Source organism: Symphalangus syndactylus, chromosome 8 (assembly GCF_028878055.3).
Source record: "Symphalangus syndactylus isolate Jambi chromosome 8, NHGRI_mSymSyn1-v2.1_pri, whole genome shotgun sequence".
Taxonomy (NCBI): Eukaryota; Metazoa; Chordata; class Mammalia; order Primates; family Hylobatidae; genus Symphalangus; species Symphalangus syndactylus.
Window position 1 is genome coordinate 121,924,930 of NC_072430.2, and position 12,294 is coordinate 121,937,223.

At 42.4% G+C, this 12,294-nt stretch overlaps 2 long non-coding RNA genes across 3 annotated transcripts in view; one reads left to right on the plus strand and one right to left on the minus strand.

Moving 5' to 3' along the window:
- Window positions 1-4,074: 4,074 nt before the first annotated feature.
- LOC134737372 (uncharacterized) overlaps window positions 4,075-12,294 on the plus strand; it is a 31,551-nt gene continuing 23,331 nt past the window's right edge. Inside the window, exons 1-3 of the long non-coding RNA XR_010122227.1 lie at window positions 4,075-4,168; window positions 5,002-5,089; window positions 9,561-9,656. This is a non-coding gene — a long non-coding RNA (uncharacterized lncRNA). The remainder of the gene's footprint in view (window positions 4,169-5,001; window positions 5,090-9,560; window positions 9,657-12,294) is intronic.
- LOC129488413 (uncharacterized) overlaps window positions 11,085-12,294 on the minus strand; it is a 41,045-nt gene continuing 39,835 nt past the window's right edge. For both annotated transcript variants that reach the window (XR_010122226.1, XR_008659658.2), the window contains one exon: window positions 11,085-11,710. This is a non-coding gene — a long non-coding RNA (uncharacterized lncRNA). The remainder of the gene's footprint in view (window positions 11,711-12,294) is intronic.

A 12,294-nucleotide genomic window follows, 5' to 3' on the forward strand; every position in this document is an offset into this window, starting at 1 on the left:
GAGCATGAGGAACCTACCAGATTATAGGGTCATGTCCATCCAGAGCTGGCGCTCCACCTTCTAGACTATATTCTCGGTACATGGCACCCCAAAATTCCTTTCCCAAGGAAGGACCCTGCCTCCTACTCAGTGGGTGGCCATGGAGCAGCTATTTCAGGGGAGCCAAAACAGAGCTTGGAATGTGAGCCAGTTTGTCTACACATGAGCCTGCCAGGCCCTTCTTGACATGGGAAGATGCCTGGGGAGGAAAAAGAGAGGGGGTAACCCAGGATCCTGGGGCCAGAGGCTGGGACTACAGCCAGCTTACCGCAAGCCACCATATTGTGGCAGGAGGACAGCACAGATTTATTTAATACTTCCTTAGCTTCATGTAGAGCTTTTACATATTTGGACGTGATAGATGGGCCTCCTTTTGTACTCCTCCCCTGGGCACAGTAAATGTTACACATGGGCCCGACCTTACATTCTGGTTTGTCCTAGGACAATCTGAGTTTATGCCTGATGTCCTGCAGTATTATTAATACCATCACACTTTCATTTTCAATTATGTCCAGTTTGGGGACAATAAATCGTGTGCTCTGCTCAGCTATAAGATACAACATTAACACAGAAGTTGGGGAACCAACCGAGAAGAGGTTGATCTAGAATAATGAAATAGTTGTTAGCCCACCCCTGAGCCGGCTGCAGGATGTATAAGATGTACAAGACACACTTCCTCCCCAAGGAGTTTGTTGATTATGTCTAGGGCACCAGACTCACACTTTGCTGTCTCTAGAGAACAATGCAGGAAAGTACACAGATGTAGTTGAGTACTTAATTAATCAGGGCCCAAATATACGGTGTGGATAGTGAAAGGAATATGACTGTCTGCAGAATTCTCCAAACTAAGGCTTCTTAGGCTGGAGCACATAAAATGGAAGCTAGTTCAACAAAAAGAATAGTAATACAAAAAGAATAGAAATCTTTCTGTATATATAAAACAATAAACAAAAGAAGCCCATGAAACTCAATGCCTCTCACAGCCCCCTGGGTTAAGGACTGAGCAAAAGTTTGAGGCATTTTCTTTTTCTACATCCAAGTCCTTATTTCCAATTAACACTCTCATCACATCCCTTCCTGGGGACAGGAGCCTGAGGAAGCTTGAACAGGCAGGGACCATCTGGACCAGCTGCACTGGCTGTAGTCTGGTTGTTTTAAATCTCACCTTGCTCCTTCCCTCTGGTCCCTCAACTCCTTTCTGCAGATGCTGAGGCCTATATGTCTTGATCCCATGAAATCTCTGAAGCTCTATGACCTTTTCTGACAACTTGCTATGCTGATTTTCTTTTGCATAAAGCACCTGCCATATGGACACATCTTCCTAGTTATCCTCTACTTCTGTGAGAGTCCACTTGGATTGGAGTACCACAGTTGGGTTCACAACCCTGAGTCTGTACAGAGTCTCTGAGGTCATTACCTCTCTCTTTGTGCCAGTATAAGGGATGGTTTTTTCATTGAGATCTTTATTAATTTTCACACGTAACTTTTACACAATAAATAATATATCCCCACGGAACAATATTCAGAATATACAAAAGGGAATACTGTAAAAAGCCTTATGTATTCAGTTCCTTTCTAATTTTGTGTATTTTTTCCAGAGAGGTTTATATTCTGTCCCTTATTATTCCTTTAAAAATATACAAGAGCAAATATGCAAATCCTATTGCTCTACACTGGTTTTTGTTTTAAATAAACCTTTTGTTTTAGAATAGCTTTAAATTTATAAAAAATTGCAAAAGTAGAGAGTTCTCATTAACCCCCTACACACACACACACACACACACACACACACACACACACACACCCCACACGTTCCTCTACTAATAATAGCTTAACATTAGTGAGGTACATTTGTCACAATTAATAAGCCAATATTGACACATTATATTTAATGAAAGTTTGTACTTTACTCAGATGTCCTTTGTGTTTACCTCATGTCATTTTCCTGTTGCAAGATTACCTCCACGACACCACAGTTCATTTAGTTGTTGCATCTCCTTAGGAGTCTCTTGGCTCTAACAGTTTATCAGATTTTCCTTGTTTTTGATGACCTTGACAAATTTGAGGAATGCTGTCAGGTATTTTGCAGAATGCTCCTTGGCTGGGATTTTCCTGAGGTTTTCACACCGTTAGACTAAGGTTATGGGCTAACACAGAGGTAAACTGCCATTTTTCGTATCAAAGGTACATGCTGTCAATATGACTTACCACTGGATGTTAACCTTGATCACCTGACTGAAGGTGTTTGCTAGGTTTCTTCACTATGAAGTTACTTTTTTTTCTCTCTTTGCACACTCTTTGGAAGGAAGGCACTAGGTACAGCCTACACTTCAGAAGTGGGATTTATGCTCTATCTCCTTAAGAATAACTGCTTTTTGCGTAAGAGATTTGTCATTTCTACCCCATTTATTTATTTATCCAGTCATTTATTTGTAGCCATATGGACACATACATATACATTTTATACTTTGTGTTATAACCCGTGTTAATCAGCTGTCATAACAAAATGTCATATACAGGGAATTTTGTTTTTTCTCTGTTCTAGAGACTGCAAAGTCCGAGATCCAAGTGCTGGCCAGTTTGATTTCTGGTGAGGGCTCTTTTCTTGGCTCGCAGAAGGCCTCCTTCTCCCTGTGTCTTCACATGGCAAAGAGAGAGAGGGAGCTCTCTCCTGCCTTTTCTTTCTTTTTTTCTTTTTTCAGACAGTCTTGCTCTGTTGCCCAGGCTGGAGTGCAGTGGTGCGAACTCGGCTCACTGCAAGCTCTGCCTCCAGAGTTCACGCCATTCTCCTGCCTCAGCCTCCCGAGTAGCTGGGACTACAGGCACCCACCACCCCACCTGGCTAATTTTTTGTATTTTTAGTAGAGACGGGGTTTCACCGTGTTAGCCAGCATGGTCTCGATCTCCTGACCTCGTGATCCACCTGCCTCTGCCTCCCAAAGTGCTGGGATTACAGGTGTGAGCCACTGTGCCCGGCCTCTCCTGCCTTTTCTTACAAAGGCAATAATCCCATGGGATCAGGCCCCTTCCCTGTGACCTCATTTAACCTTAACTACTTCCTAAATAAATATCCAGTTCCCACATACAGTCACATAGTAGGTAAGAGATTCAACCTGTGAATTTTGGGGGCATATAAGTCAGTCCATAGCATAATTTAATTCTACTTTATTTCGTTGCTGAAACTGTTCCAGTTTTGGCTATTGGGACCTCTTTCAGTTGGCTCCTGTGTTCCTTTGATATAATCCAATCATTGAGGGCATTTTTTTTTTTTTTAGCACTTCCTTACTTTGCACTTTGCTTTTGTCATTTAATAATCCAGTTTAGAAATCATGCCCAATTGTGAGAATCTTCGTCATTTAATTTATAGCTAAAGAGATTGCTACAGAACAGTCATTTGGCTATCTAGTCTCTTATTAATGAACATTTAGGTTGTGTTCAGTCATTTGCTATTAGAATCAATACAGCTTTGAGTGACATAATATGTATGTTGGTATAATGTCAGATAATTTCCAGGATGAGTGTCTTAATCCATTAGGGCTGATGTAACAAAATATCATAAACTGGGTGGCTTGTAAACAATAGAAATGTATTCCTCAGAATTCTAGAGGCTGGGAAGTTCAAGATCAATGCACTAGCATATTCAGGGTTTGGTAAACCTTCTTGCTGTATCCTCAGGTGGTGGAGGGGTGAGACTCTCCCTGGGGCTTCTTTTATTAAGGGCACTAATCCAAATCACTGGGGCTCCTTGCTCAGAGTCCCTAATCACCTCCCAGAGTCCCTAGCTCCTAACACCATCACCCTGGGGGTTAGGATTTTAACACATGAGTTGTGAAGCAATGTAAACATTTAGTCCATCGTAATGAGGAATTGCAGAGTCAGAGGAATATGTGCTTGTCCTTTTGATGGATGTTGACAATTGCCCTTCAATGAGATGGCTCCAGCATACATTTCCATAAGTAATGGGTGGGCAGTGCCTATTTCACCCAGCTTTTCCCACATGGTGTATATATAAGTTATTTTATTTTTTTTTACAGGTCTTAAATGTGGGAAATAGTCTATAGTTTGGAAGACACCAGAGAAAAATGCTCCACAGCTCACCCTGGTGACTCACTACAACTTATGGGAAGATGTGAGATTATTCTGTATTCTAATGTATGTTAGCAGGCACACTCCACCCAAAGCCTTCCTGTGTGTTCCTCCCTGTGAGCTCATATCCCGTTCACCAGCTGACTGGGAAGGGAAGTCAGGACCAGCCCTGACCCCATCACACCATCATAACCTCGGGATGGCAGGGCTGGAAGGCACCTCAGACGTCATCCTTTGCAGACTCCTCATTTTACAGTGAGAGGCATGACGTGTCCACAGCTGGTTAGTGCCAAAGCCTGGGACAGGCTTCACATTGTCCAGCTCTTAGAGCACTGTTGACAATGTCTGCCTTCACTTGGAATTCAGCACCTGCTTTCAGTATAAACCCCTGCATTTCACTTTAACTGAGCAGACGGCTGGTTTAAAAAAGAGAGGTCCATCCAGCGGGGATGACGTTTTTCCTCCTTGAAAGAGGACATTCACCTAATGGAGGACCTGGAGTCAGAATATTTCTGATGTGTGACTTGGCACAGTAACACAATGCAGGGTGCTGGTGTGTTAATAAAAATAAAAGTTGCATCTGCCTACTTCAGAGTCGACAACAATGTCAAGGAGTTAATATGAGTACATCTGAACATGTTACTAATCATGATGGTGATATCAATGTCTTTTATTTGCAAGTTCCATTTGTTTTTACTGAAACAATTACTCCTGAGTGGGGCTAGAAGCCAAGCACTTGACAAGTTTGCTCTTTGAGGGGTTCTAGTTTCACTTCCCCATTCATGGGCAACCATAGACCACATACAGCAACCTTCCATTTGCTTTTTTATAACTGCTTTCTCTCTTCCTGTTTACTCCTTGCCCTTTCTCTTTCAGGCTTTTCTCCAGTGTGACCTTGTGCAAATCATTTTCCTTTCGTGGCCTCAACATCATTTGAAAAATAACGGACTGCACTAGATGACTTGTGAGTTCCTTTCCTTCCCTGAGATTCCATGATGACCTTACGTACAGTTTCTTTATTATTTTCTCTTATTCTCCAATAACACAAGGACTGTAGTCATACTGTGGGAGCCTGATATGGTTTGGATGTGTGTTCCCCCTAAATCTCATGTTGATCGGTGATTCCCAGTGGTGGTGGTGGAGCCTGGTGGGAGATGATTAGATCATTCATCAGGGTGGATCCCTTCTGAATGGCTTAGTACCATCCCTTTGGTGATAATTGAGTTGTGGCTCTGAGTTCATGCAAGATACTGGTTGTTTAAAAGAACATGAAACACCTCCCCCCTGACTCCACCCCTGCTTTTGCCATGTGATGCACATGCACCCCCTTCACTTCCACCATGATTTTAACTTCTGGGGGCCCTCACCAGAAAAAGATGCTGGCACGATGCTTCCTATATAGCCTGCAGAACCATGAGCCAATTAAATCTCTTTTCTTTATAAATCACCCAGCCTCAGGTATCCCTTTATAGCAACATAAACAGATTAGCACAGAGCCCAGTAATTTATTCCTTATAGAGATGTCTAGAACAGTGCACTTTTAAACAAATGTGGTAGCCTCCCTAGTTCATTCTGTCCAGGTCACCGCTAAAGCATTGGGATCCATTCAGCATTCCTAACTGAAGAGTGACAGTTTCCAATCCAAGAAATTTAGAGGAGAGGAGTAGCAGGAACTCCGAATCCATCACAACCATACTGGTTCAAATACAGATGTGCCGATTGTTAAAAGACTGAACTGCTTCTTTACTGGTTGGTAAATAGTCGCTGCTTCAAAAATCCAGGGTGACACCCCAGTTTGATCACTTCTTGTTCACCCCATTTGTGAGGGAGAGATTCCCCACCCTACACAGAATGAGATGGCTGAACATGATACCCAACAATGGACAAATGAGATTAACAGCAGTTTAGTAGTCACATGTACTCACAGCTCACAGGAGGAGGATGCCAAATGCCTTGCAGGGCCACATGGAGATTGCACATATATAGTGAGCAAGCAGAGGCTGTGGAAGGCAGACTCTGCAGTAACAAGAGGGTGAGGTGCCCCCTGATTCCCACTGGAGGAAGTAGTTGGTTTGTCCGAATACTTTTGTAGGCTTGCAGGGAACTAAAACTCACTAGGTTGAAGGCCACGTGGTGTGCAGCTGGTCTACATGAGAGGTGAGTGAAGGGTATATGTTACAAGAACAGGAGAATTCGCAGTTAGGCCTTTTTGGGTCCTGTGAAGCTAAAACATGTCAAGGCAGCACATGAAATTTTAGGCCTTGTAATAAACATGACCACTCACTTCCCAGTTCTGTACCCAGCTTGCATCTGGATTGCCCCAAGATCCAGCAACAAAAGCATTAATGTGTGGTGCGGCAGAAACCTCCAGTCCCTGATCCAGCACAAAGGCTACTTGCTGTCCTTCTGATTTGGTCATGCACATTCTTTACCAGCTGTTAAATATTTTGAATATCATCCTGGCCACAGCCATTAACACATGGTAGAGCACTTTGACTCAGACCCTTTTTCTTTCCTCCTTCTTGTCCAAAGCTCCCAGGATTTGTATTCTTCCTGTTGACTGTACAACTGGAATGGCCTGAAAAATCCTTATCTCCCCCATCCCTTCTTTAAAACCTTGTTCCATCCAGTTGGAACTAGAAAGGAGAATGAATTAATTCACACTGAGTTGCTGGTTATTCACTATTTCCAGGAATATTTGTGTTTTAAGAATAGACTCTGCTTTACTTTAAAGGAATTGTGTTTTAAAGAAGAGACTCTGCTTTAAAGGCAAGCCATGAACCTGCAAGCCAAACCTAGCCCACACCTGTTTATGCACAATTCTCAAGCAAAGAGTGATGTTTATATTTTAAATGTTAAAAAAGAAAACAAGAAAGAACATGCGATGAAGACTATATGTGGCCTGTTAAGACTAAAATATTTACTATTTGGATCTTTATAGAAAAAGTTTTCTGGCTCCTCACTTAAAGCAAAGATTATCTAATGGTAGAAATGAGGACATTAATAATAGGCTAGGACACTGATTTTGGAGCAGGAGTTCTCATCTGGTTCAAGTGGAAATGCTAAAATCAGAGAGATAAACAGAGAATAAAACCAAATTAGAAAGCTGAAGTCGATAATGCCGAAAGGGCCATTGGCAGGAGAGTGTTCAGGACCAAAGAGCTGAAAACAAATGTAATGAGGCATAAGTATCTTAGGGCAGAAAAGGTGGTTCTGGAAGGGTTGCCAAACCCATCCTTCTGATATATATTGTTTTCTTAAGGGCCCAGGAGCTGGGGAGTCTTCAAAAAACAAGGGTAGACATAGATGGAATGTGCAACAGTGAATTAAAACCATGTAAAACTGACCTACTTGAGGACATAATTTTTTGTTCTCTTCTTACCCTCATATGCTGTTACAAAGAAGAGGACTGGAGGGTTTGAATGGTGTCTTCCAAACAAGACATCCTTGTCTTTGAAATATTAAATGCTAATAAAATTGGCACTTGATATGGCCTGGAATTGAGATAAAGAAAATGGGTAGGCCAGGCATGGTGGCTCATGCCTGTAATCCCAGCACTTTGGGAGGCCAAGGCAGGCAGATCTTGAGGTCAGGAGATCGAGACCATCTTGGCCAACATGGTGAAACCCTGTCTTTACTAAAAATACAAAAATTAGCTGGGCGTGGTGGCGCACGCCTGTAATTCCAGCTACTCAGGAGGCTGAGGCAGGAGAACCACTTGAACCAGGGAGTCAGAGGTTGCAGTGAGCTGAGATCGCGCCACTGTACTCCAGTCTGGGGACAGAGCGAGACTCTATCTCAAAAAAAAAAAAAACAAAAAAAAACACAAAATAGGTTAAAGTAACATGAGTAAAAACCTTTTTCATAGAAAGGATTGGAAAGGTGAGAATGAGTTTCTGAAGGACTACGTGGAGTTTCTCTTCCTGAAGCCACCTTATGGCAGCCTGTTGTGCCCAGGAATAAGGCCTTCCTGGCACCTGTGAATCCAACTTGGCATTTCTGCCTCCTGGAACCCCAACAGAGTCTTGGAGGCAGGCTTCTGCCAAGTGTCATGGCCCAGCATTTCCACTACGTGCTTGCATGCATCTTTGTTTCGAAGGGAGGATTGGTGGGTGGGGTGCTCTAGTCTGGGAGACAGTGGGTGGTAAGAGTTTCCAGGAGGACAGAGACAGACTGATTGGCCCAGCTAGTTAGGGCGCATGGTGTTAATGAGGCCAGGTCATATCCTGGTCTCCCACCACACCCAGCCAGCAGTCTCCTTTCTGGGGTCACAAATTTCACTCTTCCCCAGAAAGGAAGAGCCAAGGGAGAGGGTGGGGATAACTCCATGCAAAACCATCTTCTCTGCTGAAAGAAGAATCCTTCTGGTGGTGGGTTGTTGGCCTCTTCCTTACATATATCATCTCTCATTCATTCAGGACATGAACACATATTAGTTTTGGCTGGTTAACAACCTTCCCCAAAAACTGATGGGTTAAATCAATAACTGTTTATTTAATTGACAATTCTTTGGGTCAGCTGAGCAGTTCTTCTGGTTTAGGACATCTCAACTGATCATTCCCCCACTTGCTTATGCATTTGCAGACAGCTGGAGAGTCTGCAGGGGGCTGGATGACTTAGGATGGTCCCACTCACACAGTCTAGCAATTGCTTAGTTGTCAGTCAGGGCAATGTGGGACATAGGACTTTGTGTCTCTGATTCTCCAATAAGCTAGCTTAACTTTCTTCCCATGCTTTGGTGGCAGAGGACCTAAGGGCAGCAAGAGAAGGCAAACTCCCATGCATATTGGCCTCTAAAAGTTACAAAAATAGGCCAGCTGCGGTGGCTCACGCCTGCAATCCCAGCACTTTGGAAGGCCAAGGCAGGCAGATCATGAGGTCAAGTGATGGAGACCACCCTGGCCAACATGGTGAAACCCCATCTCTACTAAAAATGCAAATTAGCTGGGCGTGGTGGCAGGCGCCTGTAGTACCAGCTACTCTGGAGGCTGCGGCAGGAGAATCACTTGAACCTGGGAGTCAGAGGTTGCAGTGAGCTGAGTTTCCACCACTGCACTCCAGCCTGGCAACAGAGTGAGACTCCGTGTCAAACAAAACAAAACAAAACAAACTTACAAAAATATTGGCTTAGACTTATTCTAGAAATAGAAGTGATAAGACAGTATTAATACATTTTACACAAATGGTGGTTATTTTAATGCAGATGTTATACTCAATGCTTTACACATATTATCTCATTTAATCTCATGAGGTAGGCTGTAAGCATCTAGTCCAAATTCACTCTGCTATAAAGTGGCAGAGCCAATATTCAAACTCCAAACTTAAACCACTATCACACACAATCACAACTCATACATTTTAGGAATTGCATGCCTGTTCCAACCATGCCGCCATTGTTCAAAACTCCACCTAAATTCCTGTTGTCAAATTCACAGAGTCTTGGCAACACAGAGGCCACTGGACAGAGGCATAACCTTGCGTGGCAGCTGCACAGGAATTGGATTTGGCTCAGCTTGTTTCAGATGACTAAGGTGAGTGATCGAGCTGGATATTTTTGGATGACAACCAAAGTGTGATGAGAAAGACGATTCAGTTGTGTAGATTGTAAAGTTTTGTGTACCATTTCATCTTTGTAGTATTGGAATTGGGATTTTTAGCTCTTGTTCATAGAGCCAATGCTGCTTAGTCTTTCTGAGACATCAGGCAAATTCTTTTTCCATGTGTCAGATTTCTCTTCTGTATAATAAGGGGCTTAGGTTCTACGGTTTCTAAAAGATCCTTCCAGTCCTAGAAATCTCTGATCCTACAATATATTACCCCTTAGAAATGATTATTTTAACTAAAAAGAATGTAAATTTCTCATCTTCAAAATAAAGACATGCCTTTTCCACTACCCCCACTCTCCCACTTTATGACATGGAGGAGATTGAGAAGATGCTGTTTAGTGACAGACCAGATTCCTTTGGAGACCAGGGAGTTGGGGGGAGTACAAATATCAAATTCAGGACAGGAATTCAGACTTGAATGCTGCAAGTCTTGCCTCTCAACTCTCCATGCACTATCAATTTTATTATTTATCTGCTGACTTTCCTGAGTAGGAAAGAGATCAGGTCAAGTAGCATACAATATCCTTCTTATTCCCATGCAGATGTCTGAGGCTTCTTTCCCCTTTGGTCCAATGTGATTTTTATGTCTTCTTGGTTAATACCCCCAGAGTGCTGTAGGCTGCTTTCTGCCTAAATGTCACATAAATCAAAGTGTGTAATCTTGCAAGGGTGAGGAGAGGTGGAGAGTCAGCCAGGATCGAGATGCTAAGGACAGACTGAGCCATCCCATTTCCCCACTTCCCAGACCTTGTTCTTGCCCTCCTGCAAAGCCTTAGGAAGGCCTCATGGGGGGAGCTTGAACTCATTCCCACCCACTCCTGATGGTTCCAGCTACTCAACCTTTTACTAAATGACTCTGCACAGCTGTTTCTAGTTACGTGTCTATTTACGTTGTTGATGTACGTGTGCTTGTGTACTATGTGCGCATCTTATCCCCTCAGTTCCCCAGCTACCCAAGGCCTCCAGTGAATCCACATGATGTCATTTGGAATCCCAAGTGGAGGCAATCACAAAGCAACATAATGTTCAAATTCAGGAAGCATTTACAAAGGTTGTATGCATCTTCTCTGTCATTCATAAAGGCAAGGGAAGTTAGAATTCAGGAAATAAGATGCAAAGACTCATGAATGTCTTCAGATTCCTAAAGAGTAAATTTTACTATTGGAGTAAAATTAGATTGTAATCCTCTTGAAACAGATACTTTTTCCTTTCTTAACCACCTAGATGACAAATGTAAGACTTATCCCTGACTTGGTCCATTCATTTGTTCATTCATTAATTCAACAAACATTTATTAAGTTTCTCCATGTGCACTGGACTGCTCAAAGCTCTATAGGAGATACAGTAATGTGCTTTGCTGCCTCTGAATGGAGCAGTGTCCCTCCCAGCCTATGGGCATGGCTAAATTTTAGAAGGATTCTTCTGCTTGTCTTCAACTTCAAAGATCAGTCTGAACACGAAGTGAAATCACCAGTGTCCCTGGCAGGAAGAGACGCTGTTCCACACTCAACACATCGTCCTAATAGTAGGCTTTTGACACAGTCCTATTAAATAATGAAGCATGTCTCTGTCTAAGTTTATATAATCAGTGCTTCAAAATTCAGAAACTTTGCCTCTCAGAGGTCGATCAGCAAGCTCAGTGAGTTCCTATAAACCAGTTTGAAAGGAATTACTGTCTGGAGGCATGCTCCCCATTCTGCCTGCCATGGTTGCCAAGTGGTGGCTTTTCTAATTTTTTCATTCCTTTCTGCATTTATTAATTGACTTTCTAATATAAGGAAGAGCTTTCTTTTCCTTCTACTCATTTAGTTAAATCAGAAAAATCTGATTTTATCTAATAAATAGGCTATAATCCTTTACTATTACAAATTTATTTTGATGTCCACGATGTCCCAGTGTTGGCCAGTAGAAGTGCCCACAATCTGGCTTCTGTATCCTTTTGAAATGTCTCCATCATTCTTTGGGAACATTCTTAATTTCTGAAAAAATATATATATATATTTCAGGTTCATCTTTTACTTTCTCTCCCTTAGCCACAGAATCAGTCTTTTTTTTTTTTTTTCAAAGAGCCCTAATTCCTTTTAGTAGAGAATAATATTTAAAAACCAAGATCAGGAAGCCAGGTGGTCTCGCTGTCCTGCAATTCCTTGGTTTTAGGCCCTCTAAGAATACACAGCTAGGAAATAGATGTATGTACACACACATGCACACACACACACACACACACCTGCATCCACATATATCTCAATATTTATATCCACATAGGTCGATCTCTTTTTGTAGCTATCTAGATAGTATATGCCATGAGTCCACTGAAAGCTCCAATTCCAATCCAACACCACTGAAATGTTGCTAACATTTCCCCTCACCATGTTTGTAACTACCTTCTCTTATAAGGAGAACACTGGCTGCCATCTTCTATAATATATTTACTTATTTGCTCAATACTAGAATTCACACAGAATAGTTTCAGAATTGCTATCCTGTGCCTCTATGAAAAGCAAGCCTCCCTCCACAGAACCAATGATTGTTTAGAATTTATTTTTTGGCCCGAGCATATCTT